This window comes from Erythrolamprus reginae, chromosome 1 (assembly GCF_031021105.1).
Source record: "Erythrolamprus reginae isolate rEryReg1 chromosome 1, rEryReg1.hap1, whole genome shotgun sequence".
Classification (NCBI taxonomy): domain Eukaryota; kingdom Metazoa; phylum Chordata; class Lepidosauria; order Squamata; family Dipsadidae; genus Erythrolamprus; species Erythrolamprus reginae.
The window spans coordinates 146182582-146194739 of NC_091950.1; the positions used below are offsets into that span (position 1 = coordinate 146182582).

The following is a 12158-nucleotide window of genomic DNA, read 5'->3' on the forward strand; positions in this document are numbered from 1 at the left end:
TCCCTCCCTCCCTTCCTTCAGTCCTTCCTCTCTTACTCTCCCCTTTCATAAGTTTTCCTTGCTTCCTTCCTCTGTTCCTGTCCCTTCCCCCTTTCTTTCTTTCTTTCTTTCTTTCTCTTCCTTCCTTCCCTTCCTTCCTTTCCTCCCTCCATTTCTTGCTTTCCTTTTCCTTACTCCCTTTTTTCCTCCCTCATTCCCTCCTTTCACTCCTTCCTCTCTTACTCTCCCCTTTCACACCTTTCCTTGCTTCCTTTGCACCTTCCTCTGTTCCAGTCCCTCCCTCTTTCCTTCCTTCCTTCCCACCCTCCGTCCATTCATTCACCCATTCCCTCTCTGATCACCCCTTTTACCATTCCTCCCTTTCCCTCCCTCCCTCCTTCCTTCATAGCTCGCCCCTCGCCCTTTCTTCCCTTCCTTCCAGATGGGAGTGCCCCCTCAAGACACCCGCCTGACTGCTGGTACCCTGCTTTTTCTCTCCCCTCGGTCGCTTTCCAGCTCCTCGCGTTTGCTGGCTGGGGAATTCTGGGAGTTGAAGTCCAGATATCTTCAAGTTGCCAAGGTTGGGAAACACTGGCCTATGGACCCGCCCCTCGCTTGGCGTGAAGCGGGAAATGATCCCCGGGGGATGGAGTGGCTTGGCGACTTAAAATAGTTTTTAAAATGGGGGGCGGGGGGGGGGTGGGAAACACTTAGGCTGTAATGGGGCCCCAAAATTCCTGATGGTGGCCCCTGAGGATGAAGATACAGTCATGCAGGTAACTTCTCTTTTGAGGATGTTGTTTAGCACTTTGTTGGAAAGATTAATCAGGGCACCAGACTAATTTGTTCACTCACATAGATGTGGTTCTGCTTGTTAGCGCTGGTGCAGGTTGAGCAGATGCAGCCTCGTGTAAGTCTCCCAGCATGACATGTCCTCCACACCATCCACACTTGACCTGATGCATTGGCAGAATTCTTTCTTTTCGGCAGAGAGCCTTGTGGGTAGCAGAACACCTAGGGAGAAGGGAAAGATTGCACTGAGAGAGGCAACACTGCAAAATGACCATATGTACTGGCGACTCTCATCCTGCTGAATTAGATGTGATAGTAAAGAACTTGTATTAGATCTGGACAGCTAGTAATCATTTATTTTATTTATTTTATTTATTTATTGGATTGTATGCCGCCCCTCTCCGCAGACACGGGGCGGCTAACAACAGTGATAAAAACAGCATGTAACAATCCAATACTAAACAAGTAAAAAAAAACCTCTATTATAAAACCAAATATACATACAAACATACCATGCGTAAATTGTAAGGCCTAGGGGGAAAGAATATCTCAGTCCCCCATGCCTGAAGGCAGAGGTGGGTTTAAGAAGCTTACGAAAGGCAAGGAGGGTGGGGGCAATTCTAATCCTCTGGGGGGGAGTTGGTTCCAAAGGGCCGGGGCCGCCACAGAGAAGCTCTTCCCCACTGGGTCCTGCAAATGACATTGTTTAGTTGATGGGACCCGGAGAAGGCCCACTCTGTGGGACCTAACTGGTCGCTGGGATCATGTGCGTACATAATCATAACACACAACAACAACAGAGTTGGAAGGACCTTGAAGGTCTTCTAGTCCAACCCCCGCTTAGGCAGGAAACCCTCACTAATTCAGACAGAAGGTTATCAGCATCCAACACTTCAGTGTTGGAGCATTCACAACTTCTGGAGGCAAGCTGTTCCACTGATTAATTGTTCTAACTATCAGGAAATTTCTCCTTAGTTCTAGATTGCTTTTTCTTCTTGTTTAATTTCCACCCATTGCTTCTTGTCCTACCCTCGGGGGCTTTGGAGAATAGTTTGGCTCCCTCTTCTTTGTGGCAACCCCTGAAATATTGGAACACCTGCCTATCATGTCTCCCCTTGCATATCATTCTTATCATATTAGCATACTTATAAAGTATCATATAAGAGACATATAAGTATCACGTTATCATACTTGAAGCATGAATTTCTTATATTTCCACATCTTTTAAGAAAAACTCTCAGGATCATATGGTAGCCCTAAAAGAACTTCCGAGCAATCAAAATTAATGAAATCATTAGAGCAATATTAAAAAGAATCACATTCAGATTTAGAAGTCAGAAATAATGAAGAATGCAGGCACCAGTATACTACCAATTTAAAGACAAAAAACCTACAGCACTAAACGCTTAAAATATCAGGGATGGAGCATGTACAACTTCCTTGGAACTAAAATCCTTAAGACAGATGCTGCTGCAGTAGATATCATGTCCTCATATTCCTATCGTTTATAAGTGATGGAATAGGAAATGGAACCTTTGATGTTGAACCCAGATGCAGACTCTCAAAATAATTCTGCTAGTCCATTTTGTAGTCAGTGGCAGTTTTTCAGGGGTGCCCCATATTATATTATATTTATTATTAGACTTTGCTATGCCCGCCCCTCTCCGAAGACTAGGGGCGGCTCACAACAACAACAAGACAATATACAGAATACAAATCCAATATTAGATAAAAAGCTGAATTTAAAGCCCATAAATATTAAAAACAATCTTACTGCACAATCACACCATTCTCATGTATTACAGTCAGAAAAAAGGTGGGGGGAAAGAGATAGATAGTCCCCCCCCATGCCTGGCGACATAGATAGGTCTTCAACATCTTGCGGAAGGTGGGAAGAGTGGGGGCAATTCGAATCTCTGGGGGGAGTTGATTCCAGAGGGCGGGGGCTGCTACAGAGAAGGCTCTTCCCCTGGCGGCATTGTTTAGTCGACGGGACCTGGGGAACGCCAACTCTGTGGGACCTGATGGCTGCTGGGGTTCGTGCGGCAAAATATGCAACATTTTTACAATGATTTAATTTAACAATGAGCAATAATTCATCTGATTGACCCACGAGCCATTGACCATTTCTTAAGGGTAGCAACACATGACATTGTCTGCTACCCACACCTAGGCCACTGGAAAAGGCCATCTCTGCCCATTATTTGCTCCTATACATCGAAAGTATTTTTTTAGGTTCTGCCAGTTTAGTTCTCCTATTGTGCCCCCACCCCTTTCACTGGAAATGGCTACCATACACTTGATGAGATCACTCTCTCTGTTCCAATCACTGATTACTGTCCTCTGGCCATTAAAAATAAATAATTCACCAGTGAAACAATGAAAAGCTGGATTTTCTTTAAAAAATGTGAAATTGATATGTTTCTTTAACTTTCTGGGCCTTAAGACAGGAAAATAGCCCTGCTCTTTAGCTTTTACACTTATATACCGCTCCATACTACTTTACAATGTCAACATATTATCCCCATCAATCTGGGTCCTCATTTTACCAACCTTGGAAGGATGAAGGCTGAGTCAACCTTGAGCTGGTCAGGATCGAACTCCTGGCAGTGAGCAGAGTTAGCCTACAATATTGCCGCTCTAATTACTGTGCTTCCAGAGCTCTTGGTAAAATGGTAAATTATTGAATTTTTCTCTCTCTCTTTTTTTAATCAGCTCATGAGAAAGTGGGGAATTTCACCAATCAGGGCTCATGGCAAATGTAATCCAGGCAAAACACTATCCTGCCTGCATGATGAAAATAAAGTGTTGAAATTTGGAAAGCGATTTTTAAAACTTCCTTATCACTGGTTTACCCACAGGGAGACAAGCAGCTGAAGACTTCAGTGTAGAAACGTATTAAGATTTGGATCATTACAGATAGTTCTGTTCTTGGATCATGCTTCAAACATGTAAATATTGCAATGATTGTCAGTTGCCACAGGGACAAAAGTATATTAAACTCCTGCATCTCTATCTTTTGTTCCATACTAGTAAATTGCTAATACAGTGATCCCTTGTTTTTCGTGGGAGATGCGTTCCAAGACCACCTGTGAAAAACAAATTTCCATGAAGTAGAGGAAAAACAGTTTTTTATATATTTAACGAGTATTTGGACTTTTAAAACCCACCCTTTGCATTAACAGCCCTTCTATAATGTTTCTCAGCTGGTACTAACATGTGATATCCTACCAGTTTCTTTAATAGAGTACAGTAGTAGTGTAGAAGAATTTTATGAATTTTTAATGGATTTAAAATGTTTAATGGATTTAATGGATTTAAGCTGCCCTTTGAAAACCAGTGAAATAGTGAATCTGCGCAATATGAACCGTGAAGTAGCAAGAGGTTACTGTATATACAAAACCCACACACTGAAAGAATATCCATCTCATTCTGTGGCTCTTTTAGAAAGCCTCATTGAGATGCTGTAATGGCAATTAGGTCACATTAAAGATAACTGATCTGCATTAGGTCATCTTATCTATATATGCAGGGGGAAATGCAGGCTTCCCTCCCTAATACACCAGAGAGATTCAGAAAGGGCAGGGAGAAAATGGAAGATGACCAATTCAATGCATTAATACAGGATTATCTCCATTTTCAAACCTGGCCAGCTGCAGAACTACTGAAGTGTGAATTGCTTGGAAGCTTCAAGAGCCTGTCCCAGTCCGCTGAAGTGTGTTGCTGTCTTTTCTGACAACTTGTGTGCCTTGTTTCAGGGTCAAAGAGTTTTAACAGCAATTGAGAAAAAGCAATTTACAAGTTAGGATCGTGAGCAAAGTCTTAAAAAAAAAAGGCTGTTCAGGAAGGTGACATTACTCAACACTTGGCCATCTTAGGCGGTATATGTTAGGTATCAGTTGAGTCTCTCAATGTATTTTTTTTTAAATTGTTCAAAAAGCAAGGGGATTATCCAAGTCCTTTCTTCAGTGTTCACTCCTCCACTCGCAACAGAATATCCTACGCAACTAGATTTACAATCCTAGGTTTAGAAAGCTTAGAACTACATCGCCTTAAAAACGACCTAAGCATAGCCCATAAAATCATCTGCTACAATGTCCTTCCTTGCACCGACTACTTCAGCTTCAACCACAACAACACAGGAGCACACAACAGATACAAACTTAAAGTAAACTGCTCTAAACTCGACTGCAGGAAAGACGACTTTAGTAACTGAGTAGTTGATGGATGGAACTCACTACCAGACTCTGTAGCATCATCACCTAACCCCAAAATTTAGACTATCCACTGTTGACCTCTCCTGATTCCTAAGAGGTCAGTAAGGGGCGTGCATTAGTGTACGAGAGTGCCTTCTGTCCCCTGTCCTAATGTTTCTCTTTCACTAGTATCATGTATATAAATATTATTATATCTCTTGTTCTGTCGGGCTCTCTGGTAGAATCCTCCCAAAAATTCACAGGTACAAATTTCAGACACACACATGTTTGAAAATTCAAAACAATGTGCTTTATAATGAAAATACACTTAAATTAAGCCCTCTTTTGGTATAGCAAAGAGCACTGGCCTCCAAACAAACTGGTAATTTGTACAAGTCCCTTATCAGTTCTGTGATACTTAGCTTGCAGCTGTGAGGCAATTCACAGTCCTTCTTCTTTCACAAAGTGAAACATACTTTGCTCTGGTTTAGTTTCAAAGCGGGGAAAAATCAGCACACAAAAGGTCAAAGTCAGTAAAGCAGTCACGAAACACAAGGATCAGATAATCCTCCACAATGGTCAAACCCACAGGCTGCTATTTATAGCAGCCCCACTAATTACCACAGCCCCACCCAACCACAGGTGGCCTCGTTTTCTTTGATAATAATCTCTCAGTTGTTGCTACCTATGCATCGCTCTCGGCATGCGTGGCTGTATCATTAACTCTTGTTCCGAATCCAAGGAGGAGCTAGATAATTGATCTCCTTCTGAGCTGTCTGCCACACTCTCCTCCTCCCTGTCACTCATGTCTTCTTGGTCAGAGGAGCCTTCATCATCAGATTCCACCGGGGGGGGGGCAAAACAGGCCTGCAGCATGTGGATGTCTCCCCCACATCCACAGTCCTTGGGGCAGGAGCTGGGCCAGAGCTAACCACAACAATCTCTGCATACCACCAATATGTACTTGACGAAACAAATAAATAAAAAAATAAATTTCACTTACCTCCCCATAGTCTGAAGTGAAAACCATGGAGCCATTAGCACAGGATCCCAGAGTGCAGGGCCGCATATAATCAGGTTCCTGCAGCCACAGGCGTGTTCCCTGCAACCAATCACCAGAGAGTTCAATCATAGAGTCTTTATCTGTTTACATTTGTACATCTGAGGGAAATGGGTGGTTAAGAAATATGACACATACATATGTACTATAGTGCATACACACACACATACATACACACATACACATACACATATTTAGTGATCACACTTGCTATCGTTTCCTTTCTTTGCCAATCAACTGCAAAAATATGTCAGATCCAGAAGTATTTTAAATGTGCATATTCAGCATTAAAATGCATGAATAAAACATGTAGATGGCCACCACAAAGGGGCAGTCTTCTCTTCATCTTGTAAATAAGGTAGTATATATCCTTTAAGAGTTAGTATCAATTATATAAACTGTATACTCCTCAAAAAAAAATAAAGGGAACACTCAAATAACACATCCTAGATCTGAATGAATGAAATATTCTCATTGAATACTTTGTTCTGTACAAAGTTGAATGTGCTGACAATAAAATGAAATTGATTGTCAATCAGTGTTGCTTCTTAAGGGGACAGTTTTATTTCACAGAAGTTTGATTTACTTGGAGATATATTGTGTTGTTTAAATGTTCCCTTTATTTTTTTTTGAGCAGTGTACAATTATAGATGATGAATCCTTTCACTTCTGTCTTTTTTTATTTAAGCTACTTTCATTGCAATATAGGGAAGATGGCTGGATTGACAGTCAGGATGACATTCATCACAGTACTGCTCAGAACACCACATATATGACAGTTAAATACTGTTGCCTACCAGGGCTAAAATATATCCAATTTCTGTAATCTGAATGGATCACCAATTTATCTTGGATTATTTATTTCTTTATTTATTTATACATTCAGTCAGTCATTCATTCATTTATTTATATTCATTCATTCATTCATTCATTTATTAGATTTGTATGCCGCCCCTCTCCGAAGACTCGGGGCGGCTCACAACAGTACTAAAAACAATATAGCAGTGGAACAAATCTAATATTAAAAAAACATATAAAACCCTATCATTATTTAAAAAACCAAACAGCACATTCATACCAAACATAAAACAAACTACAAAAAAAGCCTGGGGGAAAGTGTCTCAACTCCCCTATGCCTGGCGGTATAAGTGAGTCTTGAGTAGTTTCAAAAGACAGGGAGGGTGGGGGCAGTTCTAATCTCCGGGGGGAGTTGGTTCCAGAGGGCCGGAGCCGCCACAGAGAAGGCTCTTCCCCGGGGCCCACCAAACGACATTGTTTAGTCGATGGGACCCGGAGAAGGCCAACCCTGTGGGTCCTTATCGGTCGCTGGGATTCGTGCGGTAGCAGGCGGTTCCGGAGGTACTCATGTTACATGAACTATTCAGTTTGCCGGATGCAGTTTAGACTGGGATAAATAGAAAAGGATCAACTTTCTTCATTCTTAAATTTCTTTTTAAGTAGTTACATTGCAAACACTGTGGATGGCAGAAAACTCCACTTTGCCATTATTTCAATGCAGTTGTTAATGGTTTCCCGTTCATTCCCAGGCAAATATGGGACCTCAGTCTCCCAGCCTTGCCCCACATTCAAAGACCTTACTGAACTGTGCCAAAAGCTGTCAGCAGGCTATTAGAATAAACCAAGCAAAAGCAGCCTTTGTATAAAAGACACACTGCCTTAGTAGCCAGCCTTTAACAACAACAACACAAGAGCACGTAATAGATATAAACTGAATGTAAATCGCTCCAAACGTGACTGGAGAAAATACGATTTCAGCAATAGAGTGGTCACCGCCTGGAACTCATTACCTGACTCTGTTGTTGCTTCCCCCAACCCCAAAATCTTCAACTTTACATTATCTACAATTGACCTCTCCCCTTTTCTAAGAGGTCTGTAAGGGGCGTGCATAAGTGCACTTTTGTGCCTAATGTCCCTGTCCTACTGTCTTATTATCCTTTCTATTACTACGTTCTACTTATGTTATGTTATGTTATTATGTACTATAATACTATACTTGTTTGACAAATAAATAAATAAATAAATGAATGAATGAATGAATGAATGAATGAATAAATAAATAAATAAATAAATAAATATAGTCTGGAACTGGGTTTAGACAATTGTTTTCACCCCTTTTCAACACGCTAAGATTTAATTCTGCCCAGTTTTTGCTCATTTGTGTTACCAAGATGTGAGATTCCCAGGATCAAGTTTCAATCAATTTTGAAACTGTTTACCGTTTCTGTCTAACTCAGTTCATCAAGTCTTACCAGTCTAAAAATTCTACTTTATATTACCTAACATAAACGGAGTTGAAATATTGCTTTCAGTTCCTTAGAGGAAAGTGTGATAGAAATGTTTACCTACAATCGTGATTCTTCTTACATACCTTACACAGAGATTAAGCACCATGAAAATTGGCAATGTTGTAGGGCAGTGGTTCTCAACCTGGGGGTCAGGACCCCTATGGGGGCCATATGTCCATTTCACAGGGGTCGCCTAAGACCATGGGAAAAGACAAATTTCCCATGGTGTTAGGAACTAAAGCTTCTATTTCTGGCGCCTTGAAACATATTGTTACAATCCGACCAATCAGGCGTTTACAGTGGGGGTGTCCCTCTGACCTTCCTACCAATCAGCTTAAAGCTCTGTTGGGAGAACTGGCGCTAGACTTTTGGTGATCGCTCCGAGAGAGGCCTGTGGCGCAGGAGAGCACAGTGGCCATGCGGCCAGAGCTCGGGGGCACTGTTGCTGCTGGCTGGAGTGGCGAGATTTGGTTGCTGCACATGTGGAGAAGCTAAATCTCGTGTGAATGGCGCATGTACAGCCGGCGGTGATGGAGCTGCGTGCCCAGCTCCATTTCTATCAGTGGAATGGCATTCCATGCCATCCTGTCTGTTGCCCATCACTGGCTGCAAGTCTTCTTTCCTATAAAAAAGGGCATATACTGGAATCTCTTTCTTACTGCTGAGATAAATAAATCTTTTTAAGTCAACGTAGATCATGATTCTGTCTATCTGTCTGTCTGTCTGTCTGTCTGTCTCTCTCTCTCTCTGTGTACACACAGGTATATTGCTACTCTTTGTGGGAGGAGGCATAACTAGAGCCACAATAGCAGTAAATGTTTATTTTACCCAAGGGCTAAGCATAAACCACTTTTAAGAAAATGAATTGGGACAGCTGAATGCTTTGCAGTTTTAATAGTTTTGCAATAACAAGGCTGAAATCAAGAAGTCACATTTGGGAAAAAGCTTTAGCAGCCTCTCCTTGCCACTATTATTATTATTATTATTATTATTATTATTATTATTATTATTATTATTTAGATTTGTATGCCGTCCCTCTCCGAGGACTTGAAGCAGCTCACAACAAGAAAAAACAGTACAAATCCAATATTTAAAAAACAGTTTAAAACCCTTAACACAAAAACAATCATACATCTCACTATCTCATTTTTTTGCTCACAAGGACCCAGCTTTTGTTATCAGAAAAGCCTGATCTAATAGGAAATTTTTGTGGAAATTTTTCAAGGCAGATCATTCCTTGCCCTCTACGGCCCATATCAATGTTAAAATCATGGCTATCTCTGTAACCATTGCTACAAGAGATTTTGATAAGATCCCCCCCCCCTGCATTTTCATGGAAAAATCAAAAGAGGAAAGATTGAAAACAAAAAACTGAAGCAGGGGAGAAGAGGGGCTGGTTGAGAGTCAGGATACCACTAAGCAATCATTGCCACGACCCCCGCCTGCTTTATTATAGCTATTGATATTTGTCACCGAAGAGCTGCCGACAAGATGCAACAAAGGCAATTCCTATGAGGTCATCTCATGGTCTTGCAAAATTATGAAAGATCACAGAATACTGACTCAGAGCTAAAATGCAACTTTTGTTTGTTATGGCTTATCCCTGGCCTCTCTGAATCCTTTGTGCACATGAAAAGCTTAAACAAAATCATTCGATAAAAGGATGGTGAGCATTAGGTTTTTCCCAGTGAATGATAAATTATTGGGCTTTTTGAAGTACAGTAGTCCCTCACCTATCGCTGGCGTTACGTTCCAGACCTGGCCGCGATAGGTGAAATCCGCGATGGGGAATTTATCGACTGATAGTACAGTAATACCTCATGATACGAACTTAATTGGTGCAAGGAGGAGGTTCGTAAGACGAAAGGTTCGTAAGACGAAACATTGTTTCCCATAGGAAACAATGTAAAGTCAATTAATCCATGCAACCAAAAAAAACCCCTGCAAAAAAACGGCTTTCGGCGACTGCTGGGAAGCCGCGCGGCTGTTTTAAAAGGTGACAGCCGGCCTGGGGGGCTTCCCAGCACCCCCCCGAACCCGCCCGGCTTCCCAGCTGTCTCCTGAAGCCGAACGCCAAAGTCGAACTTCCGCGTTCGGCTTCGGGAGACAGCTGGGAAGCCGCGCAGCTGTTTTAAAAGGTCGCAGCCGGGCTGGGGGGCTTCCCAGCAACCTCCCGAACCGAACCCGGGGTTCAGAAAAATTTTGCCTCTTCTTACGAACTTTGTTCGAGTTACGAACCGGCGTTCGGGAGGGTTCTGGGAAGCCCCGCCGCCCGGCTGTCACCTTTTAAAACAGCCGCGCGGCTTCCCAGCTGTCTCCCGAAGCCGAACGCGGAAGTTGTTCGTAAGACGAGGGGTTCGTATCTTGAGGTACCACTGTACTTATTTAAGTATTTATATTGTAATTGTTTGGTAAGTTTTCATTGTTTTAAGTGTTTATAAACCCTTCCCACACAGTATTTATTTTAGATACAGTATTTAAATACAGTATTTACAATTTTATATATATATATATATTTTTAAACCTGCCGATCGAGTTCGGCGGGCTGTTTAAATCTGCCGATCGACTTCCTCAGAAACCCGCGATGAAGTGAAGCCGCAGTAGATGAAGCGCGGTATAGCGAGGGACTACTGTATGTGGTTTTTTTAATTAATCTTTTCTATGGTGAAAAATTTGTTAGCCATATCGGCCATTATCGGGCATAGACTATATCAAGAACAATTTTGCATCCTATTTTGATCAGTCTTAATTTTGCTGCTTCAGATATTCATTTTATGAGGTAAGAGGCAATAGCATAGCAATAGCATTTAGACTTACCGTATATACTACTTCAAAGTGCTTTACAGACCTCTCTAAGCGGTTTACAGAGAGTAAACATATTGCCCCCAACAATCTGGGTCCTAATTTTACCGACCTTGGAAGGATGGGAGGCTCAGTCCATCTGCCAAATTGCTGGCAGCCGGTGATCAGCAGAAGTAGCTTGCAGTACAGTGTTTCCTTGACTTTCGCGGGGGATGCGTTCCAAGACCGCCCGTGAAAGTCAAATTTCCGCAAAGTAGAGATGCGGAAGTAAACACACCATTTTTGGCTATGAACAGTATCACAAGACTTCCCTTAATACTTTAAACCCCTAAATTACCATTTCCCATTCCCTTAGCAATCATTTAGATGCTCACCATTATTACTGGTACTCACCATTGAATAAGATACTTAATGATCCTGATATTTATTAACATAATTATTTATTAACAATAATTATTTATTTTGTTATTTATTAGCAATAATTATTAACATAATTAATTATCTTCTTCAATCACCACTTGATCGGGCACTTCTGCAATGGACACCATCGGCCAATCAGCAATGGCGGAGAAAAGTTTGGCGATGAGGTATGACGTCATCGGGTGGGAAAAACCGTGGTATAGAATAAAACCACAAAGTATTTTTTAATTAATATTTTTTGTTATAGACTTTTCGTGAATGTCGGACCCACGAAAGTCAAGGGAACACTGTACTGCAATGAATTAAAGATTATATAAATTTACTATTTTGAATATGTATATAAATAGAGATATGAAGTAGGTGTTTTCTTTCCTCAGAAATGATCTAACAAAAGTTTTTCTTTTTTTACTGTGGAGACTTCTATTCTGAGCGGAGCGCTTGTAGCTCCTTTTTGTGTTATGTATTTTTTTTTTGCATTTTTATGTATGTGTGTTGTGTTTTGCTTTTGAAAACAATGAAAAATTATAAATAAATAAATAAATAAATAAATAAATGGTGGCATCTGGTGGGTGGGCGGAGTCTCGTCTTCCCTTCACGACATCT

General features: G+C 41.3%; 1 pseudogene; it reads right to left on the bottom strand.

The window, feature by feature from the left end:
* Window positions 1-11734, bottom strand: part of LOC139167621 (unconventional myosin-X-like) — a 28067-nt pseudogene extending 16333 nt beyond the window's left edge.
* Window positions 11735-12158: the final 424 nt, after the last annotated feature.